Consider the following 14,640-nt stretch of genomic DNA (forward strand, 5'->3'; position numbering starts at 1 on the left):
CCTCAAATGTGTGAGGATTTACCTTGTGATTATAACTGTGACTCATTCATTGTTGATATGCTTTGAGATGATTGAAATCAATTTGTCTAAGCTCATCCAATAATTCCAAATCTTATAAGCGGGAGACCCTATAGTCTTCATCATTTACTAGATTGCACAAAGAGAACCATAGGGATGGTAACTCGACCTCAATAGGCAAGATAGATTCAACACCATAAACAAGTGAATAATGGGTAGCTCTAGTAGGTATGAGAACACTTGTTTGATAGGCCCAAAGTGTAGAGTTGAGTTGGATATGCTAGTTACAGCCAGCGTCATCGACTGTCTTCTTGAGAATTTTTAGGATAGTTTTGTTAGATGCCTCATCTTGACCATTATCTTGGGGGTAATATGGGTTGGAAAAGAGATGATGAATATGGAAGCAATCACAAAGCTCATGAACATCCCGATTCTTGAACAAACACCTATTGTCTGTGATAATAGAAAGTGGAACACTATATCGACAAATGATATATTTAACGAGAAAAGTCACAATCTTCTTTCTAGTGACTTGGGTGAGAGTAACGACTTCAATCCATTTTGTAAAATACTCTGTGGTTGTGATAATGAATTTGTAGTCATTGGAAGAAGGAGGGTGGATCTTGCCTATGAGGTCGAGTCCCCATTGACGAAAGGGCCATGGAGTGGCAATTGGCTGAAGTTCTTATGTTGGTGCATGAATAAGGTTTCCATTTATCTGACACTGCTTATATTTTCTGACAAACCGATATGAGTCTTTTTTCCATAGTGGGCCAGTAGTATCCAATCCTCATTATATTTTTGGCTAAGGTTGGACCACTGGAGTGAGAACCACATATACCTTCGTGAACCTCACGTGATACAATCTAAGCTTTGTCGCTTTCTAAACATCTAAGGAGAGTACCATCTAGACCTTGACGATAAAGGGTATTGGCTAAAATGACATAGCGGGAGGATTGAAGAATGATGGTACGACGTTAATTGTTAGAAAGGTTAGGTGGAAGGATATTGTCGCAGAGGTAAGTGAAAATGGTACCGTACCAAGGGGAATCGGGACTAACAACACATATCATTTTTTGTAGGAGTGCTTTCATATGAAGGAACCAAAAGTTTATCCACCAAGAACTCATAGGTCTCATTCTATGGTATGTCAATCAAAGAAGCAATGGTAGCCATGACATCTGCAGCTCAATTATTATCCCTTGGAATTTGTTCAAAGACTATCTGTGTGAAGTATTGGTTAAAATCATCCACCATTTTCTTGTAAGGCATTAACTTTTCATCTTTAGTCTGATAGTCATCATTTGCTTGTTGAATCACGAGTTGAGAGTCTCCAAAAATATGAAGTTCCTAGATCTTCCACTGAACTGTGATTCGTAGTCCTATTGTTAATGCTTCATATTCTACTATATTGTTTGTGCAAGGAAATAACAATAAATATGACTTAGTAATGGAGTCTCCTTAGGGTTTGATGAAGAGGATACCAACTGTTGTGCCATGTTATGTGTATGAACCATCAAAATATAGTTGCCAAGGCTTTGAATTTGTCATCATAAGAATGGATTCATCCAAGAATTCTGAGACAATAGGAGCATCGTCAATCATAGGTGCATTTGCTAGCTGATCTGCAGTAGCGTGTCCTTTAATTGCTTTTCTATCCACGTATTCAATATCAAATTCATTCAACATCATAACCCATTTAGCTAATCTATCAGTTAGTGTCACCTTATTGAGAAGGTATTTAAGTTGATTTATTCTTGCAATGAGCTTTGTTTTATGAGTTAGCATGTAATGATGCAATTTCTACAAAGAAAAAACCATGACAAGACATGCACACTCAATCAGAGTGTAATTAAGCTCATAACCAACCAATGTGTGACTAATATACTATATAGCTCTTTCTTTGCCTTCATTGTCTTATTGTGCCAAGAGTGCCCCTAGTGTTGTTTGTGTAGCTGATATGTAAAGTAATAGGGGTTTTCCTCGAATAGGTGGCATCAATATTGGTGGATTCAAAAGATAATCTTTGAGAATTTGAAAGGCCTATTGACACTCATCATCCCAATTGAACTTTACATTCTTCTGAAGTAGATGCTAAAAATAATGACATTTATCTGCAAGTTGCGTAATAAATATTCATATTGATTGCAGTCTTCCTTGTAGAGACTGAAGTTGACTAATATTCTTTGGTGCTGGCATCTCTAATATAGCCTTGACTTTTGTTGGATCTGCTTCAATTCCCTTTTGTGAGACAATGTATCCAAGGAGTTTCTTAGAGGTCACCCCAAAGACACACTTCTTGGGATTTAATCTCTTTGTATTTTTTCAAACGTTCAAAAACCACAAATAGGATATCGAGGTGTGTTTCCCTTGTTATTGACTTTCCCAGGAGATCATCAACATAGTCTTCCACTGTGACGTGCCTAAGGGGCATAACATTCCAACAAAAGGTACCCCAAGGACAAGTAAATGTTGTTTTATGTTGGTCTTTAGGTGTTATTTTGATTTGGTTATACCTGAAGAATCCATCCATTAAGGATAACATTGTGTGACCAACTATAAGATCTACTATTAAATTGATGTTTGGTAGTGGAAAATCATCTTTAGGGCATACTTTGTTTGATGTCTCTAAAATTTGTACATATTCTAATGTTGCAATATGGTTTGCTGACAAATACAAAAATAGAAATCCACTTGGGGTAATCGATCGGCCTAATGAATCCAACATCCACTAATTTCTCTAGTTCCACTTTGATTAACAATGCCACCTACGGATGCATCTTTCTCAATTTTTTCTTTATTGGTTTATCTCCTGAAGTAACTATCAAATGAAGCATAACTAGATCAAGATCCAATCCTGGCATATCAGCACATGACCATGAAAAGTTGACTTGTTCTGTGAAGAAACTTATGAACTTTGGTCTTTCTTTTTCTATTAAAGATTGTGCTAAGAAGATGTTATGTGGTATCTCCTCTATGCCAATGTTTGTCTTGATAGTTTCCTCCACCAACATTGATTATTTCTCTTCATATGATGTCATGGGGAGAGTGTCAAACCTTCCATCCTCAGGCGCCTCAGAAAGGTTAACACCTTCGATTACATCCTTTCTTTTTACTGTTTTGCGGTCAAACAAATCCACAATATGGTTTTCACCATAGGACCCATGATTTAATTTTATTTTTATACTTTTGCGACTAGAAGGTATGACACCCTCTCAAAAATATGTCATGCTATCAAGTTCTATGATGTATCCAGCCTTGTGGTCCCCAAGAGGAAGATCATTCCTTATACCAAGGTAGTCAATGAAGGCCTCATCATTTTGGAATGTGTTTAGTTGTGGAGGTCCTTGCTAGTCCTAGTCAATGAGTTGTGGATGAACAAGAGGAAGGCCATCAGTGTTTTCAAAGACAACAGGAGTGAGGGTAAAGACACAAGAGTCCTTGGGATTTTCAATGCAATTATCGAGGTCATCGCTAGAACTCTCCTCATTAGCCTTGATCGTAAACGAATCCAAATCAACATCACTAGAGGGACACTCAACAACGAGAGTCTTCACTCTTCACGGTTTTGACCTAGTTACTAGAGATGCAGAGGGTTTGGGATCCCAAAATATTTTTATCCATGGTTCTCCACTATCTTTCTTTTCTTGAGATGTAGAATTTGATAAATTTGCTTGACCAACTTTGAAATGTTCTCTAAACTTATCTTCTTTTGTGGGTTCGTCTGGTTCTCTAAATGTTTCGGTGAGCTCATAATTATCAGATATCTGAACCCCATTCCCATTCATTAGAGTATGTGGAATAGTGTTTCTCTTGTTATTGGTCATTAGTGGAGATAGAACCTGTAATTTGCAATGCTTCTTTAGAATTGTGAGTACCCAAGTTGAAGGGTATGAAACCAATTCCTTTAGAGCATTGATTCTTAAATGTTAACTTTGGTTACAATGGCTCGACAATCCCTTTTTTTTGTAACCCAAAAGGGCCTTTTCCATCATATCCAAATTTTTGTAAGAACTTAAAACCCTTGCCATAATTATCACATGGTATTCTGGTGCGATCTTGTGTAGATTCTTCTTCAGATTCTTTATAAAGCATTTTGTAAAGACCTTCTTCTTCCATCTCACCCCATTTTTTGAATATACTGGGATCCCATTTTATTGTGATTAATGATACATTCTTAGAAGGATGTGGTCATTCGTAATCTTTAGGAGAATCAATTATTTGTCTTAAATACATGGTTTGATTCAAAGTATACTCTCCCATGCCATTGTCCTTGTATTTTCCTTTGAGCTCACCTTGTTTTGACGTAGAAGCTTTTAATGATTCTGGATCAACATACGCCGATGATGGAGTTTCTTCTATATTAATTGAAATTATTATCTCTGATCTTGGTAGTATTTTATTGCAATATATGAATGGATTTGGACCACCTTTTACTATCACCTCAACTCCATTGTAAGGAAATTTGATACATTGATAATATGTTGATGGTACTGCTTGATGAGACAAATTTATAGTCCTATTTTCTAAGGATTTATTATGTTGTTCATGGTGATAATTTAGACTTTGATACTATGATGTCACTGTTTACTATGCTATTTCCTTAGAAACTATTACCTTTGGGGATTAAGTTTAACCTTGAAATAATTCATGATACTAATGCATATGCTATGTAATCATCTATTAAATGTGTATGTGTTGAAAAGAATATTGTTTCAAGATGATTTGGGAAATTTGGTTGTTTGTATGTGCTAATGTGTTTTTTAGGTCTAAACTAAGAAAGTGGTGTTATGATAAAGCTTGCAACAAGGAGTAGGACACTTACCAGCTAGCCGGTTATTGAAGAAGTCAAGGAGTAACCAACGTAGAGGAGCTTTCTCTACTTAATGTTTCAACTACCTTCTTAACTAATCATTTACAATCAATTGAGTCTATTTAGGGGCATGTTGCGTTGCATTTTTGTTGAGGAATTCCTATCTGACTTGGCTAAGCACATGCATGAGATTTTCATTCCTCTTTTCATGCTTTCAATAAATGGTGCCCTCCTTATGTTGTGGAGCTGGTCGCACAGTTAGTTAGGATAGTTGGTGGTTTTCCTTTCTATAAATAATGTTCAAATTATCTCTTGTGGGAGGTTGAATATTCTGATGTTGTAAGTTTACTTTCAACTTTGAAATACAGTTTAAGAGCATGTTGTCATATCTTATGTACTTATGTTTTGATGAATAAAATGATATTCTGAGTTTTCAGTACTTGTGTTAATCTTGGAAGTCTCACTCAAGGGGGCCCACTTGGTGATAACTCTATTTAGTTATCTTAGTAGTTATTCTTCATTCAATAGTTAGCACCGTTCCAACAGTTGACTGTTCCTGCAACCACTAAACTTTGTTTTGCATTTGTTCCTACAACCAAAACAGGTAGAGTAGTTTCTTGTCTGTTTGTTTGGAATTTCATTCATGTAGCTTGTGTTATTTTAATATTTGCATGTTCATATTAGTTGTTAATCTAAGTTTAGTTTCCTTCATTGGCTATTTACAACATTTCAATTCCAACATTGTTCTTTGCTTAAGTCACGATGGCCATAATAGAGTCTTAGTGCACATATAGTGTTGACCCATTTCAAGTTCACGTCCCTGGGTTGATAAGTTAAATGAACCTTCATAATGAGTCTGATAGCTACTTAGTATAGATGTGTAATCTCTGAGTTATAGCTTTAAGGTCTTAGTTATTAAACCATCAAAGGGGGCCAACATTGCTCTAATTTCATGTATCCATGGACGTCCCAAGAGTATATTATATGTAATATCTAGATTAAGGACTTGACAAACCACATCCTTTGTGATTGGCCCACCTCTCAGAGGTAAGGTGATTGTTCCTTTGGATGAGCGCTCTTCATCATCATATGCTTTAATAGTGATCTTATTTCTTGAATTCATAGTTTGTTCAAAATATCCCAATTGTTTAATAGTTTTTAATGTACAAATGTTTAGAACTACTCCTCTACCTATCAAGACTTGTTTGATGCAACTTTTATGGAGGAAGGATTCAATATGGAGAGGTGCATTATGTGGCTGGCATATGGATACGCCATCAACTTCTATCAAAGTAAGGCAATGTGGAGTGGAAAGGTATCCCACCATGGCTTGAAACTGGTCCACATTCAAATTAGTGGGTGTGGAGGTTTCTCTCAATGCTTTGTCAAGGATAGCCTTATGTGAAGGAGATGTGTGAAAAATCTCAAGGATGGAACTGAGGGTTGGTGCCTTCCCTAACTGATCTACAAGATCATACTCATTTTTGGTAGATGATGAATTTGTGGTTTTGGATGGAACACCTTTCAAGGTGACTTTACCTCGACAGGTTGTGACATTACATTTGAAGGTTTCATCATTAGATGGTGAAGAGGATGGTCCAATGACTTTCAAAACAACTTTACTCCTTTGGGTATAACCTTCATGAGTTTTGTCCTTTCTAATAATGGTAGAAACATGATTGTTCATTGAAATATGGTTAACAGTGGAATCATAATCATAGGACATCTTAGCATAATTATCTTGATTATCTGCTTTGGCTTTTCCTTTATCATGTTTAGGGAATGGTTCCTTAAACATCGCATGTCCCTCATTGGAAGTGTGACCATCAACTTCTATCTCGCCTTTGTCAACAAGATCTTGTGTAATGTTCTTCAATCTGTGACAATTGCTAGTTGTATGCCCTTTTCTCTTGTGATACTCACAATACCCATAATCATTCCACCATGCAGGTTTCACTTTTGGTTCATAAGGTGGGTTGTCTGGTATTGTTATAATCTTGTTTGTAACCAATTTCTTAAATGTTGTCTCAATTAGCTCTCCCAATGGAGTGTATTTTCTTGGAGGCTTTGATGGCCTTTGAGCATTCACTTGATTATTTGAATTGGATGAGCTTGTACCTGGGAAAGTCATCTTTGGTTTCACCATATTTGCATCTACTACCCCATCATTGTCTGTGTTCTTGTTCTTGTTCTTGTTCCAAAAGTGGGGTTTATCTTTCCCATTTAATTCCTCTTTGTTATCCTTGAATAACTTAATGGTGCCTTGTTCAATGAGGACTTTCTCAATTGTCAATCCCTTTTCAATGGCTTCCTTAAAAGTGGACAAACAAGCTTTTCTCAATTCATATCCAATTTCCTTGTTGATATTTTGAGTAAACATTTCCACCATTTGTTTTTGTGGGATATCACAAGAGCATCGACTAGCAAGACCTCTCCATCGTTGTAAGAATGAAGCAAAGGACTCTCCATTTTTCTATTTGGTATTGCACAAAGTAGTCACTGACACGTCTGTTTCAATATTGTATGAGAAGTGTTGTATGAAAGCTTATCCTAGATCACCCCATGACTTGATTCCAAGTGGAAGTTGGGAGAACCATTCCATAGCTTGTCCACCTAAACTTTGTGGGAACAATCTCATCAAGTATGTTTCTTCTCTCGCTACCTCAAAGAAAGCTATGAAAATTTTTCTTATGTGTGCCTTAGGATCTCCCTTGCCTCTATACTTATCAAATTTTGGTGTCATGAAACGTGGAGGAAATGGAAGCATTGGAATACTTATGTCAAATGGATAAGGACATATGTCTTTCATTGTATTCTCTTGCTTTGGTGCATTCATGGTTGCCATTTGTTTTTGCAAATCCTTGATTTGTTGTTGCAAGTCATTCTTATGTGTGTCTTTTCTCTTTAGTTTAGTCTCATGCCTAAGCCATCAAGCAAAGGAGGAGGGATATAATGCATGTATGGATGATATTGGTCATAGATGTGTTCGTATGGAGGAGGAACATAGTTGTAGCTAGCATATGGACCATTTGGTACGATATTATAATAAGGAGCACTAGGTCGAGGTCAATTATACATGTCATGACTATGAGGATAGGAGGTGTCATAAGAATGATCTTGGATATTTCCCCAAAATCTGACATGGGGTCTCCTTGTGTCATGATTTTGAATGTTCCCTTGAGTGTAATTGTATGCTTTGGTATGATCATGGGTATGAGAATGTGTATTGGCATTTCTTCTCCATGCAAAAGGATGGCTATGGGGTTGTTCATGAGAGTTTCAAGCAAAGTTGGTTTGAGCATGAGTGTTGGTAACTTCTGGTTTTTGAAATAAGGACAAGGGTAACTCAGGAACGAAATGTTTTCCCCTATTACCACCATTATGTCCTCTAGGATTTGCATTTGTTTGATTCACTTGATTAGGATCCTCCTCTAAATTCATGACACATCAAAATCATGAGGTAGTCTTGTTCCACTTTGTGACATGACTTGAAAGAAGTATTGTCTATCTCTTCTCATGATTTCTTCAACCAATCTATTGAACCTTGGATCTATGATAGTCTCTTCAATGTCTGCGGAGATAATGGATGCATTGTCATTGTCATTATCATTTTTATTGTTTGTGCTCATTATCATTATCTAGTATATTACTATGATTCTCAAATGGGTTGTAAAATTCATCTCCATCAAACTCATAGGTACTCATGTTGAGAGATCTTAGAGCTTCCTCAACTTCTCTTTTAGACTTTTGGGAACGGGTTTCAACCATGAACTAAACCTTTGCTAAAATGAGAGATAGAAGAAAATGTGAAGACTATGGAAGACCAAGAAGGAATATGAGATGGAATGAATCCAGGGTTATCTAGCAATGTCCAAAAATGTAAGTCCAAAATATGTGTGATCTAAAGTAAGGTGTGGCTTCCAAAGAGATGATAGATTTCTTGATGAGGTAAGTTGACCTTGACTAAAGAGGATCAAGTGGGACCCTAAGATGATAGATCTGAAGTGGGAACCACCTAGTGATATGTTGTAGTACGTTTGCAAGATATGATTAGGACAACAAAGCAACCTTTTGACTCTATCTTGAAAGGTGGATTTGAAGGATTGCAAATGAGTGAAAATGATTGACAAAACCGTGATAAAGTCTGGTTGAATAAAAATGAAGCCTTATAGGAAAATGCCTTACAAGATCTTTTGATCTCAAAGCACTAGTGTGTTTTTCTTGCTGATAGTGACACTTTTAAAAAACACAAACATAATTTCATTTGTCACAAATGTTTTTTTGGCAAAGTTTTCTAATATGTCCAAATTTTCCAATTGTTGATTGTGACCAGATCTTATTGTTGAATGTCTTGTGGCAAGAAAACACAACAAACAATGAAGACACAATGTCTGAAGGTGTTTTTTCCAAAATGTTATGTGTATGTTCAAAAGATTTCCACTGGTATAACACAAATCAAAGACACTTGAAAACATGCACAACCTAGGCTGGAAAGAGAAACCATTCAATGGGGCCCCTGCGACAAGAAATACCTCAAACACGCAGACAACTAGAGATTCTGGTAGCACTGGCTCCCTCACCACGACACTCACTTCTCGAGCATATCAGATTCTCTTACCTCAAAAGACTAAAGATCAAATGAGGGATTCCTATCTCAACATGAAAGGGTACATGAGGGGTATCTACGGGGTACAATCCACACACCCTAAACCATCAAATGTAAGGATTTTTGGCCTTTAAAACAAAAGGTGTCTAGTGGGGGAACTTCTGCGGTTCTTGGTGTCTACCCATGCGATGATGACTCGTTTAAGAACCCACTCCTAATCCTCAAAGAGGATTTTTAACACATTTAACACAAGTGTGGATACTAGGGAGAACCGTCGATGTAGATACATGTCATCAAGTCATCACAACTTTCGCCTAACATATTAATTTATATAGCAGGCAAAAGAAAGTATCGCTTGGGTCGTGCTCTCTCACTTGGCCTTATGGGATACTCAAGACACATGCCCTCCTACCTTAAAAGAAGATGATAACAATTTATCCTACACCTAAGGTACAATGGAAGGTGAATGGAGATGATGCTTTTCTTATCACCTTTAGGGTTATAAACATAAAGTGTGCAAAGCACACCAAACACTTAAAACAAGTTCTCTAACCCCAAATGAAAAAGATGTGAACACTAATTAAACTAGGAATTTTAAATGCAAAGACACACACCTAGATGACCCCTGCAAAAAAATGATTATTAGTTTAAGAGAAATTACCCCCACCCGCAAGCACACTCGTTAGGTTAATTTTATAAAATCCAAATCCAAATGGGAAAAGGGGGGCCTTCGACAATACATTTTTTTTTTCAGTCAACAAGATATTGATTTCTTTTTGCAATGATTTTTTACCTAAAAAATTAAAATGTAAAAAGCAAACCCCCGCTAAAATTATGAAAACTTTCTAAAAATGTAATTTTTGTAGGAAAATACCTTGAATTTGAGCCCTAGAAAGCAAATTTATTGAAAAACCCTAATTTTCAAAGATCTATTTTTTTTGTGAATTATTTTGCATCCAAATTAAAATCATAAAAAAAACACCCCTTGTATAATTTTGAGACCTTTCCATAAATGTAAGAAAAATCGAACAATTCGCTAATGTGCTCCCAAAATTATTTTTTTATGAAAAATCATAAATAATTCAAATTTGATCCAAAAACTCTAAATTTCGGACTGAACAATCTTGATACCATACCCAACCTGCAAAAAAAAATCTATTCAAAAATTTTAAGCCATGTGTGAGATATAATTAAATCATTGCAAAACCCTAATTTCCAAATATCTATTTTGTTGCAAATTATTTTGCATCCAAATTAAAATCATAAAAAATAGACCCCCTGTAGAATTCTGAGATCTTTCGATAAATGTAAGAAAATCTGAAAAATTCACTAATTTTCTCCCAAAATTAATTTTTTATGAAAAAATCATAATTTTTTATGAAAAATCATAATTTTTTATGAAAAATCATAATTTTTTTATTATAAATCATTCAAATTTGATCCAAAAAATCTGAATTTCGGATTAAACACTCCTGATACCATTCATAAGTTACAAAAAAAAATTGGTGCATAAATTCTCAACCGTTTGTGAGATCTGATCAAATCTTTCCAAAATCCTAATCTTATGTCCAAAATCGTAGCTACACAAGGTTATTCTCCAAATTGTTTTATAAAACAACAATATAGGGTTAGAAAAACTTGCAAAAAAAAGAAAAAAACATAGATCTAATAGAAATCCATGTCCCACCGAGCGGGCCAAAATGTGTGGGGTGAAAAATGATAATGATAAACTATTGCAAAACCACAAAGATCCAACCACAATAAGCGTTAGCTCTACAATAAAACATTCACCATACACCAATGAAGAAACCTAAGAACATGCAAATTAACAAATGGAAACAATAATACCATTCACATGCCAATTAGGGTTTGATCTCTATTGTCTCCTATCTCCATTGACCTTGTTTGATATATTTGCTCTCAAATTTTATAGGTGCATAAGAGCTCAACAAAGAACGAATTGTGGTTGCGAAGTCACTTGATTGCAAGAAGGCTAATTGATTGTATAAACTGTTAGGATTGATAGACACTCTAGAAAATGGAGGGATAAGATTAAGAGGTGAAAAAAAAAATGATCGGCAATGATTAAAGGGTAGGTAGAAGAAATAATAAAATATGAAGAGGGTAGGTAGAGGAAAATTAAAAGATAAATGACATATGTCAACGAAAAAGCTAATGAATTAATTAAATAAATAAAGATTTATTTAATTAATGGAAGAAGTGAGACCGATTATTTAATTTAGGGAAAGATAATTTAAATAAATAAATAAAATTATTTAAATGAGGAAAGGGCTAGAAGAGGGTAAATGAATTGATTAAATAAATATTTTTTATTTAATTAATAGAAGACTTGGTATAAAATAATTAAATAAATAAAATATTTATTTAATTAAGCTAGGACAATTTTAGGTGTCTACAATAGCTATAATGTAATAACGACTTTATAGTTATAGCTTATTTCAAAGTTACATAAATAAGAATGTGTTAATAAAGAAAATGTATTTAGTGTATAATTGGTTTTTTTTTCAAACTAAATAAATATGATATAATTTTTTGATAATTTAAACATATATCATATAATTGAATAATGTTAATTTGTGACAAAATTAAATGATTTATTGAGGCAACTTAAATTTATTTTTTAAATTGTTATTGCAAAATTAACGATGCGAGGTCATTTTAGTAAAACATACTTCAATTTTGAAATGATTTTTCTATTACCATATGAGACAACATGTAGCTTACATCAATCTAAAAAATATACATTGTCATGTTCAATTTGGACAATGTTGATGCAATTGTGGTTTGGTCAAACATATGTACAAATTCATTAAGCGTATATTAAAGTACATAAATAGAGTTTCCAAAGATAATTCAATCGAGCAACTCATGTTCGATGGAACATATTTGACAATTGGTACTTGTGAATGTAATAGTTGTCTCCACGTCTTCACATTTATGTAAGGAACCTGTGAAAACAAAAGAAAATTGCATTAATATTAACATTTCAATATTTGAATTTTAGAGGTACAATTCTTTATAATAAATGGGAGAAAAAAGTTCTGATATTATTGGATAGTATGGAGGGTTAGAAATATACATTTTCATTTGTATAAATGTAATTATTGTTTCCATGTCTTCACATTTATTTTAAGGACCTGTGACAAGAAAGAAAATTCACATTAAGATTGACATTTGGATGGTTGAATTTTAGGATTAAAATTTCTGGTGATAAGTGATAGGGAAAAGTGTCAATGCTATTTGATAGTATAAAGAATTGAAAATATACATTATGATGCACGCTGAAAAGGACTCAAGAAACACAAGATTCAAATGTTAGTGTGTTAGTAGCAATCAAAAACAGAAGAGGAGTGAAACTACAATCCTAAGCATGCATACCAACAAATATATCAAACAGATTAAGGAAAGCACACAAAAACAAAGGAAAGACACAAAACCCTCCAAGATGCCCTCCAATATGCTCATAGTTGATCTTCCCTTGTTCCTCTCCTCTCCAAGTTCCACATGAGTGTAGCCCTCAATTTTTTTCACTATTATGGATGTCTTATGGAGATTCAAGATTATGAAAATGAAGACTATGAAAATGAAGATTATGCAAATGCAAACAAGCTAAATATGAGAAAATATCTAATTAATCTATGTTAATTTTATCCAAAATAACAAAGAAAAGTGCTTCTAAATTCTCTCTCAAATTTGGTATAAGTTTGATGCATACAAGATTTTTGGATTTGGATTAAGAAGGAATGGGCTCTATTTATAGGAAAACCAAGGCAATGGATGGTTGAGATTGAGTAATCTCAACAAGGGTCAAGATTGATGGGTTTGTGATCCATGTGAGGGCTTTCAACTCAATCCCAAGATGACAAATGTCAACATGAGATGCCTTGAGAGGAGAGGGAAGAAGCTTAGGCTTGAGTTGAATGAATAAAGCTTTTATCCAATGAATAATGCCTTTATCCAATGGACAAACTCTTGAGTAAGAGTTAGTGGGGGTAACCATGGTCAAAGCAATAAATGTTTGAAGAGACCCATGAGTCAAATGAGGGTTGAGTTAGAGAGAAAGTCTCTAACCATGTGGGTGAGTTGAGTTTAACCATTAATGGTTATGTAAGAGCCATAAATGGTTATGTAAGAACCATTAATGGTTTGGAAGACTTTAGGGGTTAACTTGTTGAAGACATAAAGCCTTTAATGCTTTTCAAAGACTTTGAGGCTTTGAGAAGTGACTCCAAGTTGCTTAGGAATGTGACAATAATTAGGGAGGGATTAGGTTAATTTGAAATGGATTAGAAGAATCTAGAATGGGTTTAGGAGGCAAGTGGGTTTGGTGGGTGAGAGAAAATAGGATTTTAATTAAAATAAAATTACTTTGTTTCAACCAAATTTGTGCAACTTGCATTTGTAGGAGAATGCAAGTGGGGGGGGGTTAGTTTAGGGATTTCAATAAATATTTTATTATTTTTAATGAATTAATTTAAATAAATTGAATAATTTATTTCGTTAATAGAAGAAGAAGTTGAGGATGAAAATAATTAAATATTAATTTAATTAACTGATTATTGATGGTTAAATAATCAAATAAATAGTAAATATTCATTTAATTAAGTGGACAGATTTGTGTGATTACACATTTTCATTAAGAGGAAGGAATTTTAATACTATATTAGTATTTAAATAAATAGAAAATAGATGTATTTTGTGAAAGGAAAACTTGTGTGAAGTGTTCTCGATGCATTGCAGCTTGTCTTCTTCTCTTTTTTGCTCAAAACTTATTTGTCTTTCTTTAATTTCTCGTATCTATCATAGGTGAATGATGGCATGATTCGTAGTCTTTGTAAGCATTTCACATGAGAGATTTCCACAAACGTTAGACCTGTTCTTTCTGTTGGCCCTATATCAATAGTAGCCTTTTGAAGAGTCAATCCTTGAGATTTGTGTATTGTTAGTGCCCAAGCCAGTCACAATGGTATTCGAGAAGAACCACCTCTTTCAATTGTTAGAATTGGAATTGCAGATGGATGAAGATCATCGAATGATAGTCTAGAGTAATTGTCAAATTCAACTAACACGTATGTCGGTGGTTGAGATGGTGCATTTATGGCTTTATATACAATCTTTCTAATATTTCCTAAAGCTTTGTTGACAAGTCCTTCTTCTATCCATAGATTTGATGTCAACATTA

Source organism: Cryptomeria japonica, chromosome 1 (genome assembly GCF_030272615.1).
Source record: "Cryptomeria japonica chromosome 1, Sugi_1.0, whole genome shotgun sequence".
Lineage (NCBI taxonomy): Eukaryota > Viridiplantae > Streptophyta > Pinopsida > Cupressales > Cupressaceae > Cryptomeria > Cryptomeria japonica.